This window comes from Hyla sarda, chromosome 6 (assembly GCF_029499605.1).
Source record: "Hyla sarda isolate aHylSar1 chromosome 6, aHylSar1.hap1, whole genome shotgun sequence".
NCBI classification, from domain to species: domain Eukaryota; kingdom Metazoa; phylum Chordata; class Amphibia; order Anura; family Hylidae; genus Hyla; species Hyla sarda.
In genome coordinates, this window is record NC_079194.1 from 186,349,277 (window position 1) to 186,361,992 (window position 12,716).

A 12,716-nucleotide genomic window follows, 5' to 3' on the forward strand; every position below is an offset into this window, starting at 1 on the left:
TAATTCTGATCCCAGCCATTTAATCCTTTAGATCAAAGGAGGACCCTCTGTCAGACTATCCTCTCCATGTGATCACAGGGTGTCAATGGGTTGCTATTATAGCTGGGGGCCTAATAATAGAAACAGAATGCTTGTCAGGTATAATACACTGTGATACAGAAGTAATGCAATCTATTATGAAAATAAAAAAGGCTTTCAAAAAGATCATTATCAAGTTCCCTAGTGGGTCTGAAATAATGTAAAAAAGAAGTTTAATAAAAATGTTAAAAGATATTATAAAAAAAAATAAGGAACAAAAACCACAAAAAGTCTCAACTGCCCTATTATGAAAAAAAATGTTTAATAACTGGTATTGTTGCATCTGTAACATTCTGAAATATAAAGTTATCATAAAATGTATGCACGGCAAACACTAAAAAAGAAAATAAAAGCAATGCCATAAGTGCTGTTTTTGTTTGAAAAAAAGTGATCAAAACCCATAAATACCCAATGTAGCATGCGATGAAAAACTACAACTTTGACCTCTATAAAGAAAACAAGCTCTCACACTTTATGGGGTTTTATATGTGGGGGCACAAAAACATTTATTTTAAGTATTTTATTGTGAAAAGTAATAAAAATCTAACCTAAAATGTAAAAAAATATTTGTCATTGACTAGCATAATAACATTAATATGTCGACACGCCAAATGGTGGGTGAATTGTCTATTTTTTATTTTACAAAAAAAAATCTTTACAATCTATACATTATGGGGGGTATTTATCAAAGGATTTGTGTGTTTTTTTTTTACGTAACTTTGGCGCAATGCTTTGGCGCAGTGTCTTTTTGCGCCAAAGTTTGGCACATTTTCTCCACTGTCATTTTTACAACTTTATCAAAATCACACGGTCCTGTGTGTGATTTTAACTTTAGTCAGTAATTCATAATTTGCGCCAATCGATCTTTGGCGCAATTTTGCACCTTTAGAGTTTTTTTGGGCGCAAATCACCGCCAAGAAATTTTGCACATGGAAAACACACTTAGCAATGTCAGAAAATGTAAAGGCGTCAAAATACATTAAAATTTTTTTTTGTGAAAGTAGCGACGCCTCCAGGGCTGCTCAATACTATCCTGCGACATAGTTGTCTCTGAGGGACCTTCACCCTCCGTTGAGCCAGCATTGGACATGGCCACACAGGTTCAGGAAAGGTAAAGCACTAAAGCAGTGGTCTCCAATCTGCGGACCTCCAGATGTTGCAAAACTACAACTCCCAACATGCCCGGACAGCCAACGGCTGTCCGGGCATGCTGGGAATTGTAGTTTTGCAACATCTGGAGGTCCGCAGGTTGAAGACCACTGCACTAAAGTAACCAAAAAAAAAAAACTACTCAAGTTGAAAATAAAATCCATTTCACATGGTGGCTATAAACCCCACAAAAGAAAATAACTCATGTCGCTTGCTGATATACTGCAGGAGGGACTCCGAAATGGCTGCTCTACAGGGTAAAATACGCGTCCTCTGTGGGGGTAAGTTCTGTGTAAGAACAGCTGATTTCAACATTTGAGCCAAAATTACTAACAACTTGCACCAAATGATAAATTTGGTGCATGTCCACGAAAACCAAAGTGAAAAAAAAAGGGTAAAAAGAAACTGTCAACAGGCAAAATTGATAAATACCCCCTATATGTGCCCTAAAATAGCTGTATCCATATGGGGTTAAAGGGGTACTGCGGTGAAAACCTTTTTTTCTTTAAAATCAACTGGTGGCAGAAAGTTAAACATATTTGTAAATTACTTCTATTAAAAAATCTTAATCCTTCCAGTACTTATTAGCTGCTGAATGCTACAGAAGAAATTCCTTTCTTTTTGGAACACTGATGACATCACGAGCACAGTGCTCTCTACTGACATCTCTGTCCATTTTAGCAACCATGCATAGCAGATGTATAGCAGATGTATGCTAAGGGCAGCATGGTGGCTCAGTGGTTAGCACTGATGCCTTGCAGCGCTGGGGACTTGGATTCAAATCCCACTAAGGACAACAATAAATAAAGTGTTATTATTATAATAATGTCAGCAGAGAGAACTCTGCTCGTGATGTCATCAGAGAGCATTCCAAAAAGAAAAGAATTTCCTCTGTAGTATTCAGCAACTAATAAGTACAGGAAGGATTAAGATTTTTTAATAGAAGTAATTTACAAATATGTTTAACTTTCTGCCACCAGTTGATTTAAAAGAAAAAAGGTTTTCACCGGAGTACTCCTTCAAGACATGTTTGAGAAAGGACAACCATTTTGATTTTGCCTTAGAGTCCTGTATCCTCGTTGTCTGCTTCTGCCTCACATTGTTTAATACAATCAGATTGCATCGGAAAGTTACCTATAAAAAGCTTCTTTCAGTGTTCCCTCACTACATTAGTCATGTATTATTTACGGTAAGGCCAGTTGCAATTTTCCAAAACGATGATTTCACCAGCCATGCCGGAACTTGACTAGTCTTTCATTTTTGTCTGTAGATGCTATTCTATGATATCAAGTGCTCGTGCCCCCAGCTGCCCTCCACCTTCCTCACACCAGGTGTTGGTAGAAGGTCAGTGCCTACAGTTACTGGGCCACATCCTGTTTTCATTTTCCACTATGGAAGAAAAACAGGAAACAGTGGAATGGCCGCTAGTTTCCATCACATCCGGCTTCTTTGTTGTATGTTTAGAAGAATTCAGTATCAAAAGTTTCATTGTCTTTGTACAATTTGAGGTTCCTAAAGACTCAGGTTTACATGTTTACATTGTTGGAGATCTATTTCATGCTTTGATATTTAAAAAAATGTCTTAGGTGAACAAGCATTAATATAATACAATGGGTAGAGATAAGCTGTAGCTAACTAGAAGATATCAGGATACATCATTCTCCATACACAGCCATGATATCCAGTATTATGGATCGCCTTTTTCAGTACCTTATATGCTGCATATGTAAAAATGTAATGAGACCTATTAAAGGCTAATATCTTACTATTCATCAGTGTTAGGCTGCATTCACATCTCGTTTTTACACTACGGGTGCTGGATCTGTCTGGGGCAAACCGGGCTCTCCCGTACCCCAGTGTACTACGGTTGTAGGTCCGGTCACAAAACTGGATACGTGTCAAAAATGAGCCGACCGGAGTCACCGCTTGACTCCGGCCGGCTCATTAAAGTGAATGGAGTTCAGCGCTGGTCTGGCTGGGGTACGGGAGAGCCCGGTTTGCCCCTCCCCCAGCCGGATGTAGTGTAAAAAACGAGATGTGAATGCATCTTCCTATCAATGCCCTTCTGTAAATCTTATAGTGAACATGTATGTGAAGTGGACTGTCTCAGGACAGACATTGATGGCATTTTGCTAGATATGCTGCTATTGCTGATCCAAGCCCTAGATTGATAGCTGATCTTTTTTGGCTCTCCTCAGGGACACCATGTTATGCTTATTCTACGCATTACGAGCAGAGCTGAAGGACATAAAGTGGCATGATATTTTCCTAGTGCTGCCGCCATTGTCTTCTAATGGTCAGTCTTAGCAATATCCTATTAATCCCTTACCAAAGTCTGTAATGAGACAATCAGGTTAAAGGGGTACTCTGGTGGAAAACATTGGGAGTGGGAGGGGAAATTTGTAGAGATACCAGTTTGTAGCTCTGTACAAAGAGTGGTCACCCAGGAAGAAAATGTAAGGGGGTTGCTAAGCAGCTCCTTAGTAAAGTTTGTCTACGCAGCTACTTTGGTGTACTTAACGGGGTACTCCGTTGGAAAACATTTTTTTTAAATCAACTGGTGCCAGAACAGATTTGTAAATTACTTCTATAAAAGAAAACTAATCCTTCCAGTACTTAACAGTTGCTGTATGCTCCACAGGAAGTTCTTTTCATTTTGAATTTCTTTTCTGTCTGACCACAGTGCTTTCTGCTGACACCTCTGTCCATGTCAGGAACTGTCCAGAGCAGTATAGGTTTGCTATGGGGATTTGCTCCTGCTCTGGACCTGACACAGACAGAGGTGTCAGCAGAGAGCACTGTGGTCAGACAGAAAGGAAATTCAAAATGAAAAGAACTTCCTGTGGAGCAGCTGATAAGTACTGAAAGGATTGAGATTTTTTTTAATAGAAGTAATTTACAAATCTGTTTAACTTTCTGGTACCAGTTGATTTAAAATTGATTTCCACCGGAGTACCCCTTTAAGTCCACTAAAGTAGCTGCATAGACAAACTTTACTAAGGAGCTGCTTAGCAACCCCCTTACACTTTCTTCTCTTTGTACAGAGCTACAAACTGGTATCTCTACAAATTTTCCCTCCCACTGAGAAAGAAAGCATAAGGAGATGACAACTTCAGGATGTTACATATTAAGATAAAGGAAAAAGGTGCAAAAATAAAAAATGTGTTAAGTTTTATTATTCCTTATAATGTAGTGCTTGGGTACAATAATAGTGCTGGATTATTGGTTTTACTCAGGTTCAGACTGAGTAGTACCAAAACAGGACAAAAAGAGCCCAGGGCAAAAATATGTTTGTTACCTTTACCCCTTTACACCAATAGGAGGGAATAGATATTTATTGGAATATACTTCAAGATGGCAACAACCGCCTAATTGTAAGTCTCCAAATTTTGACACCATATGGCATACATTGATGCTGTGCTAATGCTCAAAATTAAAAAATATTCATATATTATTTATCACTGTGGATGATAAAAATACAGTAATAATAGTAGTAGTAATAATAATAATAATAATAAATGAACACATACAAAAAACTGGGAAATATGGCATTGGAAATTCATATCTCCAATCTTTAATCTCCTGAAACACAGGTATGCATATCTTCTCCATAACAGCTTTAGCAGGTTTTATGCCTGCATCTGCCTGACCTTCCGTATAATACTAGATGGGTCTCTGTGCATATTTTATCAGCCATTCGTAAAGTTATTGCTAGGAATTGGCATCTAACTCTTCTGCAAAATATGCAACATGAACTTATCTACACTCTGGATTTGCATTCAAAGATAAACTTGCAGATTCTATGAGAACCTTGGATCTCCACTTCCTCAGCCTGGCTCACTATTGTAAAGAAAAGAACTATATGCATTCTTCTTATTTTTATTTTATGCCTACCCAAGTGTCATGGATGATGCAATCTATGGTGTCTTTATTTGCATGTAAGACTGATGATGCGAATCTCAGCCCCGCTGGCAGCGCCACTGTAACAGTACCCCCTCCCCCTTTGGTCTCTCCCTCTTCTTTGTAACTCAAAGAGTTCCCCACTACATGAGACCAGAAGGGTACTGGACTGGGCAAAGGCTGACAGGAACTAGCAGACTTCTGGCAAGGAGTCTTCTGTCTTCTAAAATGACCACCTGGTGAGGAAGAATGTCCCCATTTTAAGACTTTACGTCTGACAGAAGACAACACAGGAGGAACAAGACAATGATCATGGCAATATTGTCCCCAAGAAGCAATCTCTCTGGCCCTCCAGTCGAGATGAGGAGAATGGCGTTGTTCTCCCGAACTCGGAGGACGTACAGAACAGTCTTTGAGAAAGTGCTCCGGACTGGCACAATACAGGCACAAATTCTCATTGTGTCGGGGCACCAGATAAGGTAATGTTCGGACAGGTTCATTTTCCAAGGGAAGTTCTTCTTGCCTCTCGGCAAAACGCACATCAATTCTAGTGGCTAAATGGATAAATTCACTCAGGTTAGCTGGAGAATCTCGTGCAGCAAGAACATCCTTGATTCTAGAGGAAAGACCCTTTTTAAAGGTGGCACACAAAGCCTTATTGTTCCAGGAAAGTTCAGCGGCAAGAGTTCGAAAAACTGAATCGCGTAGTCGCCAATGGAGGAGTTTCCTTGGCAAAGGTTCAGCAGAGCCATCTCGGCAGAGGAGGCTCGCGCGGGTTCCTCAAATGCATTGCAGAATGTCACAAGGAAGGCAGACAGATTCAAGGAGACCGGATCTCTATGATCCCAGAGAGGAGTAGCCCAGGCCTGGGCTTTTCCGGACAAAAGACTGAAGACAAACTCCACTTTAGCACGCTCCGTCAGAAACAGATCCACTATAAGTTCAAGATGAATAGAACACTGTGTCACATAGCCTCTACACAGCTTGGGATCTCCGTCATATTTAGAAGGCAGGGACAAACTAAGCTTGGAACCAGGTGAAGCTTCAGATACAGGAGGAGGCTCAGGAACAGGTGGCTGCTACTGTTGTTCCTGCAGCATGGCAAAAATCAGTTGCATCATGGCAGTAAGTAAATCCAGCTGTTGCGCTTGATGGGCTAACTACTGCAACTGCTGAGAAAGGCTTACTTTTAGCCGAAACGTTGCTGTTATTGATGCAATAAACACCAGTTTGCTATTATACTGGACCTGGCGATTGTTGCTGTTTCCTTTGGAGAGAGTGTGAAGTGTACCCGTCCTTGACGTTCGGGTGGATTACGGGGACATCCCCAGTGGTGATCCAGTGCTGGCTCCCTCTGTGTTTTAACTGCGACTGCTGAGCCACAACGGTGGGCAGATCTGAATCATCAGGTAAAGGCACACCAGCAGGATTCATGGCAGACTTGGAAAGATCCGAGAGATCAGACAAAAGCGCTCCAGCAGAATCCATGGTTGGATCTTACTGTTAGGAATCACGGCAGGTGGACAGCAGGTGGTGGATCCTTTGGGCCTGTGTGGATGGAGACTTGAGCCATGCCGGGGAGCGGTGCCTAAGGTGCCACTGGTTTTCACCAGAGCCCGCCGCAAAGCGGGATGGTTTTGCTGCGGCAGGTGGCACCCAGGTCGCTACCCCTGGCAATAATAATAATCCACACAGGTAGGTGGGGGGTGACATGGCACTGACAACGACTGGAACACAGGTACGGGATATGAAGGAAGGTAGGAACAGATACACAGTACCTGGGATACACGACTTCACAATGGCAAGACTACCAAAAATCCGGTGAGGAAACCAGGAAGGAGCAGATACTTATGGACCAGGGGACAGGTGCAGGCACTTTAATTAATTGGGTACTGGCCCTTTAAGAAACAGAGCTCTGGCGCATGTGCGCCCTAGGGAGTGGAGGCCCGCACACCGGAGCTGCGGGGACGCCAGGGAGCAGAGACACAAGAAGGTGAGTGACAAGCTGAGACTCGCATGCGGGCGCATACCGCGATGTGAATCACAGCCCTGCCAGCAGCGGGGACAGGGAGCACTCGCGGCCGGAGAGTCCGGCTGGAGAGCCACTGTAGCAGCTCCACAGGGAGTTCTTTTCTTTTTAAATTTCTTTTCTGTCTGACCACAGTGCTCTCTGCTGACACCTCGGTCCATATCAGGAACTGTCCAAAGCAGCATAGGTTTGCTATAGGTATTTGCTCCTACTCTGGACAGTTCCTGACATGGACAGAGGTATCAGCAGAGAGCACTGTAATCAGGCAGAAAATAAATTCAAAAAGAAAAGAACTTCCTGTGTAGCATACAGCAGCTGATAAGTACTGGAACAATTAAGATTTTTTTAATAGAAGTAATTTAAAAATCTGTATAACTTTCCGGCACCATTTACATTTTTATTTTTTATCCATGGGAGTACCCCTTTAACAGTTCCTTGAGTATATATCAACTAATGTCTCTGTACTGTTCAAAACTGATAATGAAAATGAAAGTTGAAAAGCTTTTAATTTTAACGGCTGGTGCCATCTGGTCTAAAATGATATGTTTGTCGCAGTTTAGCTTTTACACGCTGCTTGTAACCTGTAATGTTTAACTGATGTATAGAAGCATTGACTGCTCTCCTTGTTTAGTATTAACAGTAATAGTCAGACAGCTGTCAAGCATACTGGTGCCATTTTACATGACTGGAACAAAGGCAATACATACATTCAAAGGAAACTGAATGAAAATGACCTAAGTTTTAAAGAAATTTTTAAAGAAGAAACATAATTTTTATGAATTTTTGTTAATGTATTTTCTATATTTTCCATTTTAATGTCTATATTATAAAAAAAAAATCCTGCAGTTTTCAGTCTGGCCATGATGCCTACAACTAAACAGAGACTTCCTGTTCTGCCTATAATGATAAAGAGGAGGATGCCAGAAAGTGATCTGTACAGCATTACAGAAAAAGGTGACATAAAAAATAGAGAAGGCAGTTGGAGCTCAGCCTCCCCTTTCCTGATAAATGACTTCGGCAGTGGTCACAGAGCATGCTTACAAACATGTCTCATACAAAAAATAGTGTCTGAAGATGTTTATTGTGTCTGTGTCAATGAGCGTATCGCTAAATGCTGCTAACAACAGATTAAGTTGACTGCTCCATAATAATAAAAATCACAATAAGAAAATAGAAACAGATTAGAAATATGTTTCAGTATCTGGCTCTAATTAATAAATTAAAAAAATCTAGGTGACCCATTGACTTTAGAGGGGTGGTCCTACCTTGCTGTTTCAGTTTTCTGTTCAGCTCCTGCCTGTTTGCACCCCAGGAGGTGGTTGGAAAAGAGGAAAACATGGAAACAGCCGAAGCAAGAAAGTTATGCCAGGAGTTACATAAACAGTGTAGCATACAGAGCTACGCCATTTGCATAACTCCCATTATAGCTGATGAGAGTTGTGCAAATCTAGCCAGGTAGTGAAGCACTGTGCTGAGCTCTTCATCCAGCTATATCAAGAGATTGGTGCCGACATGTATGATATGTCAAAAGTGTTTTTGATGACAGTATCACTTTTTAAAAAAAACTCGAGAATGTCATAGTTTGATAAACAAAAAATGCTGCGAAACTCAAGTACTGTAGGCTCTCCAGAAGAATTTCTTGCTTCACCCCTTTCCTGTCCATATACAGGACATATACACTTCCTCTGTAAATCCTGTAACCTGTGTGAATAAGTGTGTGTGTGTGTGTGTATATATATATATATAGTAAATTTGAATAGCCGTATTATGCGGTATCTTCCATAATGTAGTAAATTTGAGTAGCCATATTATTCCATAATGTAGTAAATTTGAGTAGCCATATTATTCCATAATGTAGTAAATTTTAGCGTAAAATGTTGCAGTATCTTGTAATACCTTTTTTTATTGGACTAACAGCATTTTGTAGAGACAAGCTTTCGGGATTCCTCCCTTTATCAAGTCCAAAGCTTTGGACTTGATAAAGGGAGGAATCCCAAAAGCTTGTCTCTACAAAATGCTGTTAGTCCAATAAAAAAGGTATTACAAGATACTGCAACATTTTACGATTTGCATGTGTATGTGTATATATATATATATATATATATATATATATATATATATATATAAATCGAAAGGAGAGCAGCACATCCCTTTTAAAAAAAAAGTGCATGGGTGCCGTCAACTTGGAGCCCAGATCCAGGGATCTGTTGGTATATATATATATATATATATATATATATATATATCTCCTTCATTATATAAATCAGTTATAAGACTGTTTTTCCTGGCAGTTAATTCTCAGCTTTTTTTCAGAAGTAAAGTGGAGTAGCTCTGATTCTAAATCCATTCAAGCTCCTTTATATTAGGTATCCGGTCTCTGTTCTTTTCAAACAAAAGCAGGATGTGTCTCAGACCTCAAGTAACCTTTAGTGAATAATTGCTATGCCAGAAGACTTTATAATGTGATTTTTTTTCCTATCAATCTCTTCAATATCAGTAATTTTAAGGTTTTCCAAGCAAAGTAAACAACTTTAAAAAAAAAAATCAAAATCTGTATAAAATGTTTTTTCATTTTGTAAATGCTTTGCTTTACTAATCTTAGAGAAATGTATATTTATACATTAATTGAGAATTCTGATAACTTCTGGTTTTTAGAAAGCAGTGCATTGCGGGGGTTCCGTTGACCCTTACACAGTTAGGCAATGTTCACATTGCCATTGTGCCCTGTCCTGGTCCTGGGTCAATTTTTTTTGTTGTTGCATCGAATGCCCCCCAAGTGGTTTGGAGCACAACTGAACTCACCGGGTCACCAACAGGTCCCGATGGATCCCATTGACGTTAAAGGAAAAATCTAGCAAAAAATTTACTTATCACCTATCCGCAGGACCCCCCACGATCAACGGGACAGAACCTGTGCAGCACTTGGGCATCATTGGTGTTCACATAGAAATGAATGGAGGGTGTGCTGTTTACCATTAGACGACAAATGCTCCTCAGTGAGAGAGCCGGGGTCACGTCCCAGAGATCGCGGGGTCCCAGTGGTCAGACCCCACACGATCAGCTACTTATCCCTGAGTTCTCCTTTAATGGAATTTGTTGGGAATATGGTAGTCTACTGTAGAAAAAAAATTGTACTATTTTTTTCTTTGCTCCTGTCATTTTGACGGAATTGCCAATGGAGCTCCATATGGTAAAGCCTGACGGCAATGTAAAAGAGGCCTTAGAGCAAACTTGTAAGCATGCCTGACAACAGGGTGGAGCTGCAATCTGGTTTTAATGCCAGATAGCATAATTTTCTGTTACCAGATATTTAACCAAATGTCCAAACAACTATTGTACTATGTGCTGATCAGGCAAATCTTAAAGTGATTTTCTTGTGAACAAAAAAATATTTTTACGTAAAATTGGTGCCAGAAAGTCATACAGATTTGTAAATTACTGCTGTTTAAAAATGCATGTCTTACAGTACTTATCAGCTGCTGTATGTCCTGGAGGAAGTTGTGTAGTTTTTTTCAATCTGACACCATGTTCTCTGGTGCCACCTCTGTCTGTATCAGGAACTGTCCAGAGCAAGAGAGGTTTACCCTGCAGATTTTCTCCAACTCTGAACAGTTTCTCACATGGACAGAGGTGGCAGCAGGGAGCACTCTGTCAGATTGGAAAAATCTACATGACTTCCTCTGGGGCATACAAAAGCTGATGCGTACTGGAAAACTTGAGTTTTTTTTTTTTTATTTTAGAAGAGGCAATTTACAAATTTGTATAACTTTCTGACACTTTTAACCAAAATGCAAAGGTAACAGGAAGTCTTATGATTGTTTTTGCTTCTTTGCCAACTATTATGTTATGAACAAAATATGTTAATATCATTACAGCTGAGGTTCGGAATTAGTCATTGGCCCAAATTTACAAGTTGTATCCTCAAAGTCTAGTGCCAGGTTTTGTGACAACATTTTGGCACACGTTTTCTCGTGCCATTTTTTTTTTATAGCAGACTGCGACACTTTACAAGAAAAAACCTGACCCACATAAAATGCATTTATAACTCGATTAAGTGGGCATAAGCACAGGTATTTCTCAATACAATTTTTGACTAAAGTTAAAGTGGTCAGAAAAAGCCAACAGAATTGTGTAGGTATTGAAAATTACTGTGGGTTTTTGTTTGTATTATAATTTTTAAACCCAATTGTATCACAATGCCCCCATCAATAGTAAATGTGGCCTTTGTGTGATTCAGCCTTGCTTGAAGGGAAGTCAGCAAAATGGGCCCCATAAGCATTTTTAATGCTTCATACAGACAATGGAGCTCAGGGATGGAAACCAAATGACGCTATTGGATCAGACTGTGGTGATTTTACTGCACTAGGTCACTTCACAAGTCCAAGTCACTAGGGCAGAGTAGTCTTCATTGGCTTCTGCATAATATATTGAAAGTTTGGGCATATCATGGGTCAAGGGATACCAAATTCTGGGCTATAGGTAATATTTAGTAACTTTGAATATTGCAAACAATATTAGTTATTTCCAAGAAGGCGATGACCTGATTTATTATAATACAAGTTAAAAAGAAAAAAAAATGGTAACTTTACTGGATGCAGTGAAATGCAATGCAAATTTGTTCACTAGTACATAGGGACTATTTGTGACACAATGTGAATCAATGGGCAAAGCAGAAAGACTGAAAACTCTAAATAATTGTGAGAATAGTTAGGGTCATGGTGGGTTGTCTATTTGCCTTGCAATTAATAAAACAATACATCCCTTTGCAGCCCATAGACATTACACCAGGGTCCACCAATTCATTTATTTTATGTCAATCTATCCCTTTTGTTTTAATTATCTTTTACACTTATATAGGCAGCTGTGGGTTCCCTCTGGTCATGGGCAACTGGACAATGTCTAATGCCCACATGGTATAGACCCTAATGTCCATACTGTATTTACATTCTCATCCTCAAACCCATTTTCCAAAAAACATTTGATCAAAGGGATTCTCAGTGTCAAGACCCCTGTTATCAGTTACTGACAGCTGGACCAGAAACTAGAGAGTAAATAAGTGGAGTTTGATTCAACAGGTTATAGTCTCACATAGGTACCCCATTTTATTCATTAGTCATTTTAGCCTATTGTACAGAAATCCAAGGAAATTATCAATAACCGAATATATCAAAGGACTCTAAATAAAATCAGACCACTCACCTATGTGAAGAGCCCCAAAAGATCTGATTCTGCTTGGAATGTTAAAAATAGAAAAAATAATCCACCAGTCACAGGACTATGAAGGAGCAAAATATATAGGTCAGTTCAGGAGTTTGTGAATTCCAAAATATCCAGTGTGCTCCACTTTGGAATATGCCTGATCCCACCCAGTCCACTTCCTTCCTTTGATTGTTCTTCACATCACTGAGGCTTGAAGCCACTGGGTTTCATGGAGGAAACCAGATAAATGTATATGAGATTCCTTTTTTCCCTGATGTCACTTGGAACTGGGCATTCAGTAACTGTGAACTTATAAGGAAGCAGAAATATCTGAAAGTTGTATGTAGTTTTTGCAATCCTC

The 12,716-nt window shown here is 39.7% G+C and overlaps 1 protein-coding gene across 1 annotated transcript in view; it reads right to left on the minus strand.

Moving 5' to 3' along the window:
• The window catches only part of CDH5 (cadherin 5), an 81,008-nt gene extending 68,515 nt beyond the window's left edge, over window positions 1-12,493 (minus strand). Inside the window, exon 1 of the mRNA XM_056528399.1 lies at window positions 12,356-12,493. The gene's annotated coding sequence lies outside the window, so the exon portion shown is untranslated. The remainder of the gene's footprint in view (window positions 1-12,355) is intronic.
• Window positions 12,494-12,716: the final 223 nt, after the last annotated feature.